An 18,595-nucleotide genomic window follows, 5' to 3' on the forward strand; every position below is an offset into this window, starting at 1 on the left:
CAGACCAATTGTGTGATTGGATTGAAGAGTTCCTAGATAACAGAACGCAGCATGTCATTCTCAATGGAGAGAAGTCATCCGAAGTAAGAGTGATTTCAGGTGTGCCACAGGGGTGTGTCATAGGACCGTTGCTATTCACAATATACATAAATGACCTGGTGGATGACATCGGAAGTTCACTGAGGCTTTTTGCAGATGATGCTGTGGTGTATCGAGAGGTTGTAACAATGGAAAATTGTACTGAAATGCAGGAGGATCTGCAGCGAATTGACGCATGGTGCAGGGAATGGCAACTGAATCTCAATGTAGACAAGTGTAATGTGCTGCGAATACACAGAAAGATAGATCCTTTATCATTTAGCTACAAAATAGCAGGTCAGCAACTGGAAGCAGTTAATACCATAAATTATCTGGGAGTACGCATTAGGAGTGATTTAAAATGGAATGATCATATAATGTTGATTGTCGGTAAAGCAGATGCCAGACTGAGATTCATTGGAAGAATCCTAAGGAAATGCAATCCGAAAACAAAGGAAGTAGGTTACAGTACGCTTGTTCGCCCACTGCTTGAATACTGCTCAGCAGTGTGGGAACCGTACCAGATAGGGTTGCAGGATCATTTAGTAATCGCGAAAGCGTTACGGAGTTGATAGATAAACTCCAGTGGAAAACTCTGCAGGAGAGACGCTCAGTAGGTCGGTACGGACTTTTGTCAAAGTTTCGAGAACATACCTTCGCCGAAGAGTCAAGCAGTATATTGCTCCCTCCTACGTATATCTCGCGAAGAGACCATGAGGATAACATCAGAGAGATTAGAGCCCACACAGAGGCATACCGACAATCCTTTTTTCCACGAACAATACGAGACTGGAATAGAAGGGAGAACCGATAGAGGTACTCAAGGTACCCTCCGCCACACACCGTCAGATGGCTTGCGGAGTATGGATGTAGATGTAGATGTAGATGTAGGTTTACAACAAATGTTCTTCTTCACTGCAATATCTTTCGGATTAATCAACATAAAATTCTGAATTGTGCGTATTTGTTTCATTGTATCCATGTCGTAACTTTACAACTAAATATGTAATTTAATGATTAAATCTATATTAGCATCATTTACAGAAAATGATTACTTCTACACATCAGTTTGAGATTAGAATGTTAACTTTGGGGGTAGGGGAAGTGGGGGCGGGTGGCGGTGGCAGTCATACTGTCATACTGTTCTAGTACATTCAGTTCAATTTACGCATTTTCAAATATTTGAATACCAGATGAAACTTTCCTGTTTGTTGGCCCAATTTTGTGTTTGCATCATTAATCTTAGGATTTGCCAATTATCTTAAATATCAGTTCTGAAGGCTCATTCGCTAAAACAACGGTTTTGGATGTTGCGCCACATTCTTTGTTGGGTACCCACTATGTTCTTTACATAATTCCCTCGTGTCAGAGACAGTATTTAATGATCAATTAATTATTGTAACTTCTTTATGATTAATGTCAACATGTTTACATGCCTTGCCAGACAATATGTCCACTTACATCGCGTGTAAGAGCAAGAGAGGTGTTCCCTAGGGCAGCCCTCTATTTATATACAGGCGTCATCAAGGGTCGTTTACGTATTTCCTTTAGTACATTGTCTGTTTGTGGCTGTTGATATACTTTCCGGGATGTGAGGTCGTGGTCCAAGAACTTTTCTGCTCCTTACGTTTCGTCTAGAACTGCGCTGGACTTCCTCAGAGGCGCTGCTCCGCTGAGTGTTGCCGACTCGGCAAGACTCAGCGGAGCAGCGCCTCTGAGGAAGTCCAGCGCAGTTCTGGACGAAACGTAAGGAGCAGAAAAGTTCTTGGACCACGACCTCGCATCCCGGAAAGTATATCAATAGCCATGTCACCCGGTCGTGAAAGCCTTCATTCTACAATTGTCTGTTTGTGTTTCACTTAAATTTGTACATACATGTTACATAATATAGATTAGTACCCAATCTTTTCTCTTTCATTTAGGATTGCCACTTATTCTAATTACCACATATGTATGCTATTCATGCAGGATTATATTCGTCCTGTACCACACCTGTCTTACTCTAAGCTACGTATATACAGACTGGAACAAAATTCTTGTGTTAAGGAGGCGCCAATGCAAGGTGCCAACGTATGTAGACCATACACTGGAAGTCCAAGGTCGACATCAGTTGCCACTTTGCATTTTTAAATAAATAATCATAACAATAATAATAAATGGCAGCATTCTTGTGAACAAATTTACAGTTACTTGTGCTATGCTAACAGATGTGGCTAAGGGGTGAGCAATGAGAATGTACTGCACTTCATCAAGTGGAAATAATTTTGCGGACAGAGTTAAGAGTAGCATTTTACTCAGGGTGGAGGTGGCGTGAAGCCAGCCACAAGTTAGCCCGAAGTTCGAATTTTACAACCTACAGCACCCGAGGAGCTGTCGGCGCTGCCAGACTAGTTTCCAGTGGCAGGGCTTTGATGTGACCCAATGAGAAGGCGGCGTTTCTAGCTCAACACTGCGAGGCAAGCAGTGAATAAGGCAGGGAAACGCTGCTTCCTCCTAGGCCATGTAACCGTGGTTTCGCAAAAGCGTCATGGGCGCCATTTCTAGGAAGTAATTTAACCCTGCGAGTCGCACATCTCATTTTTTTTTTTTTTTGGGCGTGGGAAAGAGTATCCGAACGTGTCCACTTAGATGCTGGCACCAAGGAAGCATCTGGAAGGTTTTTCGGACGAGCAGCGTCTCTCAGAGGTGACTGCGATTCGCTGAATCAGTGTGATGTAAGCAGTGTTTCCCGTCCACATGCAGTCGGGTGGGGGAGGCAGTCACTGGTTAAAAGCTTGCTGAGACGATACCAGCGGACAGCCTCGGCAGAGGAGCGGTAAGCCACATTATATTTTGGTGGAAATTCGATGACTCGTATTTCGGCGTGCATCCGATAACGGCAGTACTCTGTACCACGCGATACGGAGTAACTGGAGATTAGTGTTCCAGATAATATCATGGATTTGTTTTGTGTACCTGCGGCGCAGTGGCTGCAGCGACATCACACCTCACACCTGGTGTGCGTAACAGCACGACGAGGACAGCCGACTGGGGGACCGCAACATTGAACAGAAGAGAAGAATAGGTAACACACGCAAGCTTCGGTCGCAGCACGATCAGCCCTGCAATTTATAGATTTTAAACGGGTGGCCACGTCTTTCGTTGGCATGATGGCATCTTCCAGCAGGACAACCCAATGTATCACACAGCTTGCAGTGTACATGTGCGGTTCAAGGAGCATCAGCATGAGCTTACTATACTCCTTTGCTCACTAAGCTCCTCAGGATTAAAAGCAAGCAACAATCTGTGGGACCACCCCAGTTAGGCTGTTCGCGTTGTGGATCCCCAACTGAGAAATCCAGCGCAACCGGCCACGTCACTGGAGTAGCATGGCTCCACACACCTATCGCTGCCTTCCAGAATCTGGTGGACTCGCTCCGTCTCATCTCGCAACAGTCTACTCTGAGAAACTGGTTATTCAGCCATTTCACAAAAAAAAAAAAATGTTTCAAATGGCTCTGAGCACTGCGGGACTTAACATATGAGGTCATCAGCCCCCTGGAACTTAGAACTACTTAAACCTAACTAACCTATGGACATCACACACATCCATGGCCGAGGCAGGTTTCGAACCTGCGACCGTAGCAGCAGCGTGTTTCCAGACTGAAACGCCTAGAAACCGCTCGGCCACCGAGGCCGACATTTCACAAGTGGTCACATTAAAGTGCCTGGACAGTGCATTACACTTTAATTGCAGTCAAGAAAATATGGATATTCTGAACAATTAAAGTAAGTATTAATGTTGAAGTGTTCGTAAGGCAATCTTCTTGTATCTGAAAAACACTACCACAACAAACTATCTGCTTTCATCCATCTGTCGATTAGTGGAACGAACTTCTAACGTATGCTGTATCATTGTAAGGTTACCAAAAAGTAAATATTTTCGCATAATTATTTCGGTTACAGCGATGATATATATGTTTTCTAACAGTAAAAAATATATATTGTACATAACTTACGTGCAAGATAATCTTGTCCTGTGTTCTTATCGTTCAATGATAACATGAGACTCTTTTCTCAATAATTTTCATTTATCTTTTCCTCTCACAGCAAAACAGTGACTTCATAATCACCAATATGACTCACAAATCAAATTGTACAACGTGTAGTCTGAAGTAAACTATGCTGTACCAACACAATACTGAACTTATCAAACCGTGCCTATAGTTACGTGCGTGCATTCTACTTGCAAAATTTTCGAAAATGCACAAGCATATGTCACTGTTAACAACCCCCAATACAATTAATATTAATTTACTTACAGTTTGTTATAAACATTTCACAATGTTTTGTGTTTCTAAATTTCAACATTAATCTTCGAAAGTAAAAATGTGTAAATGTCTAAAACTGACAGATTAAATACATAAATGTTCGTAGGTTTCCAGAATAAATTTTCGTACCGAAAGTTTTACATGTAGATTTACTATACATTTACTACTAACGTTTCGACCATGATTCTATGTCATGCTTTACATTTCTGTACAAATGATTTTTTTTCTTCTTCTTCTTCTTGTGCGTATGAAGACTTGGGCACTTGTGCATTTTCCATCTTCACTCTTCATGGCCAACTCGTTCTGGGTATTCATACGTCCCTTCTTCCTCTTGGCTTGAAGAGCACGGCAGATACGGGATTCTCTCTGCACTCGTTCTTTGTAGGTCATGTTTCCATAATGTTTTATTTTATTCAATCTTTTCATTAGTATTACTAGTTCATTCCCAATATCTTCATTTCTTGTAGGGTATCCTGTGGTAATCTCTCACTTTCCTAAGGAGTCTCATTTCTAGTGCTCGCGTTTTTTAGGGATCCGTGACTCATTTCCATGTATAGCAATAGAGGTATAGCCATAGTGTTATAAAATTTTAATTTTGTTTCCTTCCGTATTTTGTTCTGGAACGTTTTATCATTCCACATGCTGACGTATATTTTTTAATCTTATTTTATATGTCCTACTGCGTATCACATCGACAGCGTGAACAGAAACAATCTGTGGGACATAATGATTAAATTTGGCTGTCCCAGACAGCTTATTGAAGCCAGAAAAAGCTTAAGGGACCCAACCAACGGTTTGGCCTGTCATCAGCCTTTTTTAATAAATGATCTGATAAAAAAACTGGATACGGGAAGTAACTCCCAGTATAAGGATTAATAAAAATAAATATGTTAATATTTTTACGTACGCATATGATGTTTCCATTTTGGAAGAAAGTGGAGATGAGCTTCTAAAAGCAGTCTGAAAATTGTATCAATTAGGGAGGAGAATATAACCTACGAATATCGATAAAGAAAAGTAAAATCATGGTTCACCATGGAAAATACCCCACACGCACAAAAATATTACTAGCTGATGCACCACTTGAGCAGGTCTTTATGTGAGCTATGATTTCATTATCATTAAAGTTTATTCAAAATCCATTGAAACAATAAGTGTCTTTTATTTGCGTGCAAGTATTAACGAAAAGTAATATTTTATAAAAATTGATAGTGGCTCAAAATAAATTTAAAACTTGCAGAAAACGTAACTGCCTCATGGTGAAATGGAGCATAGTTTACTAGAAAAATAATCCGAGTACGAAAATAAGATACTCGGTATTTTAATAGTCGAGTATCGTGTTCTATAGTACTTTTGACATTGGCAGTTACATTACAAATTGTTCTTCGAAAAGCACTGCTAATTCTACGCATATCACCGTTGGGTAGTCCCTCTGACCTGCTCTCTCTCTCTCTCTCTCTCTCTCTCTGTCTCTCTCTCTTTCGCTTTCGCTCTCTTTCAGCCACCTCACGTGAACGGAAGATAACGAGACTAGATAAAACACTGAAACGGAGCATTGAGGTCAGCAGAAGAGTTGTCTTCCATTAAGGTCGTGGCTGGGCTACCCACGCGAAGGTGTCCGAGTGCCAGGCACCGAGCCAATCTCCCGTAGCAGACACACGCCATTAATTTGCTTTTAGCTTTTCTTTTTCTTTTAGTCCGTTCACCGAGAACCGATTAGTTCGTGATGGAAGTCGAAGCTGCAGCCTGTCCCCATGTACTATCGACATATTCAGCGCAAAACAGCCTTGACATATTGAAAACATTACGATCTCCATCCATACAATCACTGTTTTTCTTTCGAAGAACAAGCCGCCGGTATAATCCGAAGATTCCCATTTAAAGAAGCTAATAAAAGGGGAAATACGTTTAAAGTAATTCTTGTGTATGGATGACCCTGTATGGCGCGCTGTGAAATGTCTACTTCGCAGGCACATAATCATAGAAAAGAGCCTATAACTGCAATGTAAAGCCCAAGAAAGATTGGAGTTCAGCGTCTCATTTACGTAACTGTCATTAATGGAGGGACCATCGTCAGTCGTATTCGTATGGAACAGGAAACAACTTGCGGCTTTTCTGTGAAGACAGTTTCCAGGGGTACACCGAAAGTATAATAAGGGAAGGAAGTAATCGACACACGAACGCTGCTCCTCACGAACATAAATAAACATTATTTCGATATCAGTAAGTTCGAGCTCATTGTTACCATTCTCCTCCTTCATTATACTAAATAAGTTTGTTTCATGCAAACGAAAAGATATCTTCAGCAGTCGTCTATGGTGTAAATACTAAATAACGAATATTTAAGCTCAAAAAGGAACTGCTCCCTTCGCCAATTTTAGCTAATTTGTGGGAGACAATGGCTGTTCGCGTCCGTAGCATAGCAAAAGCTACACGTGTCTCCAGGTTGGTGCTAAAGAACTTCGAGGCGGCCAAACAATCATCGATCTTGATCGCTCATCTCCTGCCTAATTGTGCATCGTATATCACAGGTATGACTCAAACCATTAGGATAGGCTATAGAAAAGGCTCCTCTCAGAGCCAACAGACGCGGCCCCTTGGACCTACCTTCAATATGTGCCATATCAATATAGGAGGAGTAAGCTGGGCTAAATGCAAAGTACTAAGTAAGATTTTATGTGATGACAACACTGATCTCGTTTCAGTTCAGGAAACTCACGTTGAAGACGAAGACCAAGTTAAACGGAGAGGTATGATTCCAGGCTACCACCTAGTTCGCGCAACGTATCATCGTGCATATGTACGATCATCGATTGGAGATGTCCACTTGTGCTCTACAACAGTGCATCGCGAATACATGATGTTGCTGTCAAGATAGGAGATCTGCCAGTGGCCTCAAGATGTCCTGCCATACCGGCCACACCAAGCAATATACGTGGGGGATTTTAATAGCCACCACCCTCTGTGGAAATATAGAACAGCTGATGGAAATGGCGAGGCTCTTACTAACTGGGCAGAGAGTAACAACCTGTTCTTAGTTTTCGACGCAAAGAACCAAGGATCATTTAGGTCAGCAGCTTGGAGAAAGGAATATAATCTAGATTTATGCTTTGTGACGACCGGCAATAACCATACACCACTAGGAGCTACAAGACGTGTATTAACAGGATATCCTCATAGCCAACACGGCCCAGTCGTGATTGAAATTGGAATCAATATCCCACTAATAACAACCGTACAACGCCTAAGGTGGAATTTCAGACAGGAAAAATTGGGTAAGTGCTTGGGATGGATTCACCCAACAGCGAGTGATTATGACAGACTGATAGGTGCAGTTAAAAGTGCAGCGAGAGCTGCTGTCCCAAGGGGTGTTCCATAAACAATATGTACCAGGATGGGAAAAAGAGTGCGAAAAGACAAAGAGTACGAAAATAAGTATCAGAGATTCCTTGAGAGTGGCATGGCGAGAGAAATGGATGGAAACCGTGAAAGGTGGCTACACTGAGTCACAGCGCCAGAGATTCCGCCAAAGAGTATTATTCCGCCGCCTCCACTGGCGCAGTTGTTGTACAGAGAATGTAGAGGGCAGTTGTAGTTCAGAGGTTGTCGTGGGCAGTGCTTGTTGAGAGGATGTCGAGAGCGGTACTAGTGAGAGCATGTCGTGTGCAGTTGTTCTGTTGGGCGAGACAGCAGATGCTGTTCGGTTGGTGTAATGTATAGATGGAAGATGTTGCAATGATCACAGTGTATTTTTCGTCAGTATACACTCCTGGAAATTGAAATAAGAACACCGTGAATTCATTGTCCCAGGAAGGGGAAACTTTATTGACACATTCCTGGGGTCAGATACATCACATGATCACACTGACAGAACCACAGGCACATAGACACAGGCAACAGAGCATGCACAATGTCGGCACTAGTACAGTGTATATCCACCTTTCGCAGCAATGCAGGCTGCTATTCTCCCATGGAGACGATCGTAGAGATGCTGGATGTAGTCCTGTGGAACGGCTTGCCATGCCATTTCCACCTGGCGCCTCAGTTGGACCAGCATTCGTGCTGGACGTGCAGACCACGTGAGACGACGCTTCATCCAGTCCCAAACATGCTCAATGGGGGACAGATCCGGAGATCTTGCTGGCCAGGGTAGTTGACTTACACCTTCTAGAGCACGTTGGGTGGCACGGGATATATGCGGACGTGCATTGTCCTGTTGGAACAGCAAGTTCCCTTGCCGGTCTAGGAATGGTAGAACGATGGGTTCGATGACGGTTTGGATGTACCGTGCACTATTCAGTGTCCCCTCGACGATCACCAGTGGTGTACGGCCAGTGTAGGAGATCGCTCCTCACACCATGATGCCGGGTGTTGGCCCTGTGTGCCTCGGTCGTATGCAGTCCTGATTGTGGCGCTCACCTGCACGGCGCCAAACACGCATACGACCATCATTGGCACCAAGGCAGAAGCGACTCTCATCGCTGAAGACGACACGTCTCCATTCGTCCCTCCATTCACGCCTGTCGCGACACCACTGGAGGCGGGCTGCACGATGTTGGGGCGTGAGCGGAAGACGGCCTAACGGTGTGCGGGACCGTAGCACAGCTTCATGGAGACGGTTGCGAATGGTCCTCGCCGATACCCCAGGAGCAACAGTGTCCCTAATTTGCTGGGAAGTGGCGGTGCGGTCCCCTACGGCACTGCGTAGGATCCTACGGTCTTGGCGTGCATCCGTGCGTCGCTGCGGCCGGTCCCAGGTCGACGGGCACGTGCACCTTCCGCCGACCACTGGCGACAACATCGATGTACTGTGGAGACCTCACGCCCCACATGTTGAGCAATTCGGCGGTACGTCCACCCGGCCTCCCGCATGCCCATTATACGCCCTCGCTCAAAGTCCGTCAACTGCACATACGGTTCACGTCCACGCTGTCGCGGCATGCTACCAGTGTTAAAGACTGCGATGGAGCTCCGTATGCCACGGCAAACTGGCTGACACTGACGGCGGCGGTGCACAAATGCTGCGCAGCTAGCGCCATTCGACGGCCAACACTGCGGTTCCTGGTGTGTCCGCTGTGCCGTGCGTGTGATCATTGCTTGTACAGCCCTCTCGCAGTGTCCGGAGCAAGTATGGTGGGTCTGACACACCGGTGTCAATGTGTTCTTTTTTCCATTTCCAGGAGTGTATATGAAGTTAACAAAAAATTTTTTTATTTCAAATTTCCTAAATAACAATGCCTCTTGGTCACAGGTTCAGTCAACAAAGCAACTGGCTCGTGTTCATGTCTTAGACTGTAATTCTGGTTTCTATGAGCAATTACAGTATTTCTGGTTTTTCAATTAGTTCATTGTAAATGGTGTTTAAAATATCTTGTCGTATTGAGGAAGAACCGTGCCAGATACGTGTACGTTGAATCGCACTTCCACACACAGAACAGTTACACTTGTGCTTTGTTGTTTCGTAGCTTTTATAGTTGCAGGGGACTTAATTAATCAATTGTGTTAACGGAAATTTCCTTTCATTCTTTATTGTTATTTTATGCATTCACATTGCGTACTAATACTATTCAGGGCCAACCGGTTACGAGACTTCGTAACCGACACACAGCTAGTAAAATTACTTTTATTGCATTTTGAATAATTAAGTCCCTATGCAACCTCTGACTAGCTTGTTTTTAAGACATCTAGTAGACCTGGTCTCTCTTCCGAAACCCAAGTGGAGCTGACAAACTACATCATAACTCATCAGATATTTCTGCAAATAGAAGATTAGCTCACACACAGGCAACATCTAGAGCGCTAAAGGACAAGAAACATACAAGAATTATACGCTGTGAACTTAATGTTCTTAAGAAAAGCAGCTCTCCTTTGAACCAGTATTCCCCAAATTTTACCACTAGTGAAGTCAGAGAAGCGCTGAAGAGTGTCAAGGTGGGAAAGGCACCTGGACTGGATGGAATACACCCACAATTCCTTCTTCACTGTGGCGATATAATGGCATATATAATGGCAACAGGGAACATATCATAGAAAATGAAGAACTCAAAGTACATTACACTGCTTAAACCAGGAAAACCAAGGAATCAGCCGAAGAGTTATAGGTCAATCGCATTGCTCAGCGTCATATACAAGCTGCTCGAGAGACTCCTGTGTAACAGACTGAGCCCAAAAATACTGAACACAATTCCAGACGAACGATCAGGAATTCGACCTAATAGAAGCTGCACTGATAAAGTACTTTCCCTGACAACACATATAGAGGCAGGCTACCAGAAAAAACAAAAAAACATCAGTTGCAGTCATAGACCTGAGCGCAGCCTATGACACAGTCTGGAGACAAGGCCCTTGTATAAACTCATACAAATAATCGAACGCAGCAATATCATCAGACTCGTCGATAACATGCTTGCCGGGACAGCTTTTCAAGTGATTACTGGAGAACAAATGAGCTCTACCAAAATTCTCAACAATGGACTACTACAAGGCTCACTCCTTGCTCCATTGATCTTCAGTCTTTATGTTTCTGACATCCCAAACACACACTCTAGGAAGTTTGGCTATGCAGACGATTGGGCTATAGCTGCGCAACATGAATGATTCGAGGCTACTGAAGACAAAAAAAAAAAAAGGTTCAAACGGCTCTGAGCACTATGGGACTTAACATCTGAGGTCATCAGTCCCCTAGAACTTAGAACTACTTAAACCTAACTAACCTAAGGACATCACACACATCCATGCCCGAGGCAGGATTCGAACCTGCGACCGTAGCGGTCGCGCGGTTCCAGACTGTAGCGCGAAGAACCGCTCGGCCACTTCGGCCGGCTACTGAAGACAGCTTGTGCTCTGATTTCAAGCTGGTGAGTGGCTATTTTCACAAATGAAGACTGAAGCCGAATCCGACTAAGACTGAAATATCATGCGTACACATTTGTAACCAATCAGAAAGAAGAGAGCTTAATGTCATCTTTGAAGTGAAACGCCTTAGCCATAACAACTACCCCAAATACCTAGGAGTCACATTAGACAGGACGCTCTCTTACAAGGAACACCTCACAAAGACTGCAGATAAAATGAGGACAAGAAACATCATCATCTATAAACTGTGCGGCACCACTTTGTCTCCACACCAAGTACACTCCGCACATCGGCAGTTGGACTTGTCTACTCGGAGGCAGAATACTGCGCTCCTGTGTGTATTAACAGCCCGCATACAAGCAGGATTGACGTGGTACTAAATATCACCATGCGCATTAACAGTGGCACTATAAAATCTACGCTCACTGTATGGCTGCCAACCCTGAGCAACATGCCACCACCAGAAATGCGACGAAAAACGCTCTTCTCAGTGAGTTCAACAAGATAACTAATAACCCACAGCTGCCCTCACACAGCGATATAGGTGACTTGGAGCGCAGAAGACTTAAATAGAGAAGACCAGCATTACTGTCTGCTAAAGAGATGACGAACTTCAACTTTGATGTCGACAATCTGTGGAAACAACACTGGCAAGAACACTGCCAACCAAAATGCAGAAGTTTCATGACAGCTAAGAAACTGCCTGGCTTCAGCGAGACACGCAAATTTGAGGACAACTCTAAACTGCATACGTAGTGGCCACGAAAGATGTGCTGACGCCTTCTACAAATGGGGAACGCAACACCAAATTGCAACTGCGGTGCTGAAAAACAAACAGTCTGAAACATAGTGGAAGAATGCTCGGTTCGAGTCTACAAGGGAACCTTCAACGATTTCCTCGCTGCAACAGAGGAGACAACTGATTATATTAAATGTCTTGATATCAAACTCTAATCAACCTATGTATGAAATGTATAAGGACTGTGACGTATTCCTTACGATAAATAAAAATAAATAAAGCTAATTTGTTTCGAGCGGAAATTCTGCTGACGATTTTAAAAGGTGGTGCAAACTTTACTCTTCAGGAAAAAATAGGTCGTCGGCATATTGGCAACCGTTATAGCATGTATATTATTTTAATTTGATTATCACTTTGTCACGTGTTTACTTTGGCCGATTAATAGAAATTGTGGAACACATGCCAAAACCACACAGCACACTGTCCGCACCTGGCACCTGGGAGCAAGACCTTTTAGAAAAATTCTTAAAAACATCCTTGTGTAATTTCCTGGTTCGTGCATGACCAGGGGCTTTGTAATTTGATCCCGGACTCAGAAATCAGATTTCCAGTTTTCATTGATTTTTCAAGTGTTAAAGGTTGGCATGTCTGTAAGTGTGATGTTGGCATCACGCGCCTGTTGACTCAATTCATACTAACATGACCTGTCCCAATAAACTGATCACCAAGACACTACAGCATAGCAACGTGCACCACCCATATGGAATGTTAGCTAGTTTCTGATGTGAGATAACAGGTTCAGCCGAGAATTGTTACTACTATCAAGCGATGAAACATTGTGGTTATCGTCATAAATTAAATTCCACCTTCCTCACACAAGAAATGAAATAGAACTTATTACAACATTCTATTATATCAACAACGAATAACACTGTTAATTTCAACCGCATATTTGCAGTACTTTTAGCAATGTAATACATCACATAAAATGCTGAATTTAGAATTTCCATAAATTAGTAACATCTTGGTAAGTTCATAAGTAGCAGTTAAAAGTCAGTGAGGAAGTGTAACGAAATATGTAGCTTTTCAATACAGGGAAAAACATTTTTCCGTAAAATGCATTATTTTACGTAACATTTTTATGGACATTAGGTTTTATATTAAGTGCTAAAATTGGATATGTTTTCTAACTTGAGTGAATGAAGAAATAAGTGTGATAATAATCGCAGTTGTAAATAACTGTGTGTATGAAATCGTGGTAACGGGGAGAACATCACGGTGCTATAAGAAAGGTAAAAGAACTAACCCACAAAACTAGAGACCGATATACTGTATTTAACGTCAGTTCTGCAGAATCCTTGAATATATTCTCAGATCCAATTTAATGAATTTCCTTGAGAGGATAAAGCTTCTCTCCACAAATCAGTACGGTTTTAGAAAGCATCATCCGTGCGAAACTGAGCTTGAGCTTTTGTCACATGAGATCCTGCGAACCATAGGGCAACAGGAGAATCCCATATTCCTAGACTTCCGTATAGCGTTTGACACGGCAGACTGTTAACGAAAGTACAAGCATATGGATCAGGTTACAAGATAAGTGAGTGACTCGAAGACTTCGTAAGTAACAGGACCCAGTATGTTGTCCTCGACGGGGAGTTTTCACCGGAAACAATGGTATTGTCAGGAGGGCCCCAGTGAAATGTGACAGGACAGCTGCTACTGTCTGTATACATAAATTATCAGGCAGACAGGTTAAGCAGCAGTCTACCGCTGTTCGCTGATGATGCTGTGGTGTATGGGAAGACGTCGTCGTTGAGTGACTGTAGGGGGATGCAAGATGACTTAGACAAATTTTCTAGTTGGTGTTATGAATGACAGCTGGTTCTGAATATAGAAAAATGTAAGTTAATGAAGATGCATAGGAAAAACAAACCCATGATGTCCAAATACAGCATTAGTAGTGTGCAGCTTGACACAATCAAGTCGATTAAATAACTGGGCGTAACGCTGCAAAGCAACATGAAATGGAATGAGCATGTAAGGACTGTAGTAGGGAATACGAAAGGTCGACTTGGGTTCACTGGGAGTATTTTAGGAAAGTGTGATTCATCTGTAAAGGAGACCATATCTGAGTGGTGTTCGAGTGTTTGGGATCCACACCATATTAAAGGAAAACATCGAAGCAGTTCAGAGCTGGGCTCACAGATTTGTTACCCGCAGTTTCGAACAGCACGCAAGTATTAAGGAGATGCTCTGCGAACGCAAACGGGAATCCCGGGCGGGAAGGCAACTTACTTTTCGAAAGTTAATAATGTGAACAGAAGTGATGAAAAGGATGTATTGTACCAATATTTACCTTTCAGGAAAATACAATATATATTTGTAATCTTAGAAGAAACTATGTTTACAGGACAACTCTGCCTGTGACAAAAGCCTGAACTGTACATGGAGTAAACGTGGGATGCTATGGACGCCACATTATGAAGGTGCTGTAACCACATAGAGGAAATTTCATACATAACAGGTGAAGATAAAAAAGTGGCGAGAGTAATGTAGGACTAAATTTACATTTGTAAAGACGTCCAATACAGCGATAATTGCAGGATGAAGTGTAGTGATTTACATATTACAGAAATGCTCACCACAGCAAATAGTGAATGAACAACTGTTTTTTGGTAAAATTTGTAATAGTTTAAGGAGTTTTTGTATATTACATGATTTTTGTGAAAAATCAGCAAGTTTTTTGTAAAATAGTACACATAGTTTTGGAGCTATAATGACTGAGTAAAAAATACTTAACCTAGTTTTATTCTGTGTTCGTTTGAGATTTGAAAACAATTTCCTTATAATCTCTGTGACCTTAATCTGATCTTGAAAATCAGTTTGAGAAAAAATTTTAAGAACCACAGGATATGTGTAGCGTAGCAACTTGCACCACCCATGTAGATTCCTAGCTTGGTGCATACGAGCAGCAAGCCGTAGCTTTACTGGACAGACGTTTTCTGATGAGTGCCATGTAACGGCTTAAGCCGAGAGGTATGGCTACCGAACAAGCGACGAAATATGATATGTATTGTTAAAAATTGAAGTCCATCTTTTCCAGGCAACAAACAGAACAGAATTTAGTACAACATTTTATTATATCAGGAGCTAACAACAATCTTATTTTCAGTTTCATATCTACAGTACTTTCAGAGATATACAAAATGATACAAAACACTGAATTTAGAACTTCCATAAATCGATTACTTCCTGATAAGTTCGTGGCCAATAGTTAACAGTCGGTGAAAACGTTCAATGAAATATCTAGCTTTTCAGTAACAGAGTAAAGTAGTTTCCTATAAAATACGTTATATTACTTTTTATTCCTATTGACATTCTGTTTTGTGTAATATAATGTCAGTTGCATATGTTTTCTTACATAAATAAATAAAGAAATAAGTGTGATATGTACGTGACATGTGATATTTTTGCTGGAAATAACAGAGTATAAAAGCGTGGGATCGTGGATCCGTACCTTGTGAATGCGTCACATACATTGGGGAAATTTGTGTACTGCAAGACGCTAGTTAACAATATTGTGGAAACAAGAAACTCATTTCGCAGTTTAGACATGTAAAAAAGGGTTTGAGTTTATTATTTACCTGGATCATAACATTTTATAAACTGGTCTGAAGATTTCTGCTAAAGCGATTGATTCAGAGAAGAACACGGGATGGTATAAATCAAACTCGAAAGCTCAATGGTTACATTTCGATGCAACCAATCAGAATATAGCAATTTCGCGAGCTTTAGTGTGGCGAGGAACAACCATGAGGGCAAATGATTTCCAATATAGGAAAGTATTATACTACGGATACAAATACTGATTATGCAAATTTCGGATGTGTATGAACTGTGACTTTATTTCGAATAACTTAAATTTCGCTTGGCGTGCTGTACAATCACAGCTCAGAACATTCTAACTTCAAACCAGACATTCGCGTAGTACTGAGCGAGCATTCTAACCACAGAAAACCCGTGTATATTTTAGGTAGCAGGTCAGAGAGTAGTTGATAAACTGGCCACTAAGAGAGTTTGCGTTAATACGCGTTTCAAACCATGCTTAACACGTATTTGGCGAGACAAAGTTGTATTTCAAAGCGACAATGTACCAGATTATTCATCCTACAAATTTTTCCCATTTTGAGGGACCCAGACCTGTACCTAGCAAACAATTATTGCAAGGTGACAACACATGGGCGAGTCTTCATAAACACGCTGACGTTCTACGGAAATATGCGGAAGGTATGTGATTACAGGATTACAGTCAACGAGGAGGAGATTTCTCCTATACTCTGTCACCTCCCTTCTCCAACTTTCTACCTAACTTGGTGCCCATGTTAAGCTGAGTAACTCAGTGTAAGGTTGGGTGTCCAACCACAGGAGGAAAATGAGTCGATGACCAGACAGGAGATCGGTGGAAGGCAATGGGAAACCACCACTAAAATTATCCCAAAACAACTTCATAGCTTAACTCAGTTCAAGATGTCCCGGAGTTACTATTTTCACGCCGTTGCAATGAAACGGTATATTTTAGTAGCACACAAGGTATAACACTAAAAATGTTAACTATAGGAAGTATTTACCTATCCATTTTATTATAAGGAACCTTAGCTTAAACGAAACATTTTCAAAATATCCTCAATTTGTTCATGCTTTGGAGCAAATTAAATTCATACCACGGACTCTCTGAGAGAGAAAAACCACCAAATACTGGGTTTAACGCCGTACAATATGACGGCTCCCACTCTCTGCTTGTAGCGTAAAACAAGGTCTCATTTCATTGGTCACGTTTCTCTCCACGAGGCAAAAATCTGACATACCAGATTCTTTATTTCAAGCTTCGCATTCTTGTGGAACTTGGAACTCCGCGCTGTGACGTCACCAGCTACTCGTCGACATGCGTTTTCATGTCCCGTGAAAGGACTGCTTAAGCCACAGAAAATTTACGGCTCTTTGGGACCTTGAGCTTTTGCTGATTCTCGGAGAGCTATCGTCAAATTATGCCTTCCTCTTAATTGGCTTTAGAGAGAAAATATAGCTTTTATGTATTTTTTAGCATGGGCAAAACGCATTATTCAAAGAATCAAAAGTTGCTAACGAACAACGTGATTTGAGGAATGCAGAGTCTCAGCTAGCAAAAAGATATTTCAAGATACGCTTACTTGTGCGACACTTCTCCGTGATGCTCATGTGCCACTGTTGAGTCAGGGTCACTGCTGTAAATCAGTGTGTCTAGTCGGATCCAGCTGCAGCCTTTAACCACAGCTGTTGACGCTTCATTCACTTGGACGCACCTTGGAGGTCTCCAATGAACTGGTAATTGCCAGATAATGACATAAACGATAGCGCACCATTAGAAATTAGTCTGTCAGTGTGCTGTTTATCCCAAAGGTAACCAGGAGTATTAACTCGAGGCTGTCATAACTGCATGAATATTTAATCATTCAAACAACCTACGGCAGTGCAACAGGGTGACGGCTTCTACAACTGCCGGTAGTTCGACAGACACTCATCCTGCGATTTTCAAGGCACAACTGCAGCTAGATAGCTCTGTGAATGAGAGTCACACCTAACTCTGCCACCTCAAATATCTCTGGAACAACAGTAGATATTCAAAAACGGTTTTCACCAGCATGAATGAACGGCAGGGGCTTAAGAAACCAAATACTATGCGAAATTTCAAAACGTAAACAAATACTATTTTCAATACAAACTTGTGTATTTTTAAATTGACACCCACCTATTATTTCGTATGCAGTCAGTAGCATGAAAAAAAACACTAAAATAATGGCGTTGGTTGCATCGCAATACGTCAGTCACATCCCGAACTTCAAGGCGTTTGTGGAGTGAGCTTGAAGTAGGACGTTGCTCAGCCTGTGTGCATCTCTAGTCTGTAGAGAGACAAAAACATTATCTTATGTAGTCAGATCTTTGATTTTGCAATAGGAAACACATCGTGGTGAGACTGTGTGACAAAATGCAACTTTATGGTACATTAGGATACGAATCCTGACTTTTTACTTACAAGTGCAATATTACTCGTGGCAAATTAGCTATCCAGGCAAACTTTATGTCCTACATCACAGCTTCAATATTTCATTATCTCCACCTGTTTATGTCTGTACAGATTAATCATATAAACTGAATCAAAGAGAACTGTAGTAAAGGGATGTAACCGAATACATGACTTTGAAGGAGATACGTGTAAGACAAATGTCAGAATGGGTGAAGTATTGAAGTACATAAATAAATTCAGTACCAAGAATACGACATCACATTGGATACAAACACGACATGGAGTAAAAATTAAATAAATTTACTACTGTATGTGGAACGACTGTAAGAAGTTTGCAGAATAAGGCTAGTAAAGAAACCCAGTTGAAGATTTAAAAAATCACGGCGGAACCGTCCCTTACTGTTGGAAGTGAAGCATGGGCATGCGTGGCAACAAACACGAAGAAAATAGAATACGGACTCAAGAAATGAGGTTTCTAAGAAGATTGGAAGGCTGTACAAGAGAATTCCGTAACAGAAAAGAGACTGTAACGAAAGAAGAAAGAAAACGTTA

This window comes from Schistocerca cancellata, chromosome 8 (genome assembly GCF_023864275.1).
Source record: "Schistocerca cancellata isolate TAMUIC-IGC-003103 chromosome 8, iqSchCanc2.1, whole genome shotgun sequence".
In the NCBI taxonomy this organism is placed as follows: Eukaryota; Metazoa; Arthropoda; class Insecta; order Orthoptera; family Acrididae; genus Schistocerca; species Schistocerca cancellata.